The following is a 2,576-nucleotide window of genomic DNA, read 5'->3' as shown; positions in this document are numbered from 1 at the left end:
GAGAATTTTGGCTTCGACTGTGTGCCGTAGGTTTTTTTGGGGGGAGGGGGTGTAACCCCTGGCCCGCGCAAATTTTTCCTAAAACCAACTTTAAAACTTTTAAGAATTTTCCATTGTCTTAGGATATGCTTTTGAGTGCATTGACCTGTTGCCATACGAACTTTACCCTTTAATTTAACAAAGGTGTGGGGGGGGGGGATAAGAAAAACACACTGTGTACCCTTAGTTTTGGGTGGTAAGTATGTTGGTGTACAGCAGTCCTCCTAGAACAGGCAAGCTGAAGTTCACACAAGAAGTACAATTATAACTATAAAATTGAAAGTGAAATCTATTAATATCAAAGTATATAATATAAATATAATATAGTATATACTATATAGTGATGTTTGAAAAATAGATTTTCTTGGGGTGACGGGGAGTGAGCGGTTAACAGGCCATGAGACAGTATAACAGAGCTCTGGTTGTCCTGGAACGCTATTTATAGACTAAGATGGCCTCAAACTCTCAGAGCTCTTGCCTGCCTCTACCTCCTGAGTGCTGGTAGTTTTTCTCCTTAACACAATATTTTCATTGCTCAGGACAAGAGGACACCCACTGCTGAGGAGAGAAGAGGAGAAAAGCTTGCTTGTGCTTTAATAGGAAAAAAAAGTTGTTTTGGAATGTGAATAGTTTTGTTAAGGATTTTATAATTTAGATGATGAAAATGGTGCACCACAATGCTCTGAAGTATTCTCATAAAACTTTATTTTTGTGTATATATTCACCTTGAAACCTGCTTTTATGCTAGAAGACTCAAAATATTCATTGCGTGCTAAATAAGCAGAAACGTTGTTGAGTTCTTTCCCTTGCCCGTTTTTTTTTTTTCATTCCTATCAAATAAATCTTATTCTTTGCTCCTTTAAAGCTCTGAACACTGAAGTTAACAAAAAGGGTGAAACAGAAAGGAATAGATGGAATATAAAATCGCAAAGGAACAAAGATTGAATAATAATAGCTCAAGAAAAGATTCTAGGGACTGGAGAGATGGCTCAATGGTTAAGAGCACTGACTGCTCTTCCAGAGGTCCTGAGTTCAATTCCCAGCAACCACATGGTGGCTCACAACCATCTGTAATGAGATCTGATGCCCTCTTATGGTGTGTCTGAAGACAGTGACAGTGTACTAGTATAAATAAAATAAATAAATCTTAAAAAAAAAAGAAAAGAAAATATTCTAGAATGTTCCATACTTGAGGATAATTAATGGAAATAGGATAACCATATTAATGCTTTCAGGGATCGGTTGCTCTGAGAATGAACCTCTTATTTACTAACAAAGGGCAATAACCTCTTAGCGTCTCCTAGTAAACCTGGTGGAGACAATCACAAAGTTTTCTTCCTGCTTACAGATCCTTTATTTAAATGTATTGTTAATTCATGGTCATCTATCACAAAGTGGGTTAATATAAAATAATGAAAAATAAATGGATAAAATGCATTTCACTTTAGGCATTCTGTCCTCTGAATCATATGACATTGTATCATAATGCAGGCAGCTACCATGTAAATATATATTCAGAGAGAAGTAAGTATAGCTTGGTACACCGTAAGTGCTTCAATCATAATGAAAAACTGACATGTTTGTTTGTTTGTTTGTTTGTTTGTTTGTTTGTTTGTTTCAAGACAGGATTTCTCTGAGTAGCCATGGCTTCCTTGAACTCTCTCTTTAGACCAGGCTGGTCTCAAACTCAGGGATCCACCAGGCTCTACCTCCTGAGTGATGGTATTGTAGGTATGTGCCACCACTGCCAGCAAGATGCTTAATTTAAAGAGCAACAGTCTCCTAAGATTTCATCTCTTTCTGTTGATCTTTCAACTCAACCCCTTGCACCCTGCCCAACAGTATAATTAAACGCATCTGAATGTGGACAAGTTAGACATGAAGAATGTGGGTGATCTAACACTAAATGGCCGTACTCCTTGATCAAGGCTATTATGGGTTGGTCACCAATGAATCTATAAAATGGTAACTGAGGTTCAAGTGGCATCTTCCCCAATGTTTTCTTTTTCCCTTTTCTTTCTTTCTTTCTTTTGTAGACAAATCATTCACTTCACCATTTGTCGTCATGGCTCGGGGATGAGAGGATGTCGATCTCTTAGCAAAGAACTCTCAATGTTATCTTCAAAGTCCATTCTTTGATATCTTTTTAGGAGAAATTCCTTTGAACACCTATTTGTGTGCCACAGAGACAAATATGTGTATTATATTAAAACAGACAAAGAGAGCTGGGAATGGGAATAAAAATAAATTTCATGAAACCTCAGCAAGATGGAGAAAAAGATACTGCTATTGCCATATAAACTCTAAGAGGGGCCCACATTTTTTAATGTATGTGCTAAAATCTGCAAACATCTTCCTGCTACACGAGACGTTGCTTCTGCCCTGTCATGCAAAGCTAAGTCAATGGTAAGTAAAAGGTTCACACAACTCTGCTCTGTGGATGTTCTGTTTCGTTCCTGTTTCAAACAAACAGCTCTAGCTCTTTAGCTCACCCTATACAAAAGCTGAAAGTCTAAGTGATAAGTTTATGCTCACTA

This window comes from Rattus norvegicus, chromosome 1, assembly GCF_036323735.1.
Source record: "Rattus norvegicus strain BN/NHsdMcwi chromosome 1, GRCr8, whole genome shotgun sequence".
NCBI lineage: Eukaryota > Metazoa > Chordata > Mammalia > Rodentia > Muridae > Rattus > Rattus norvegicus.
This window is presented reverse-complemented; position numbering follows the sequence as displayed.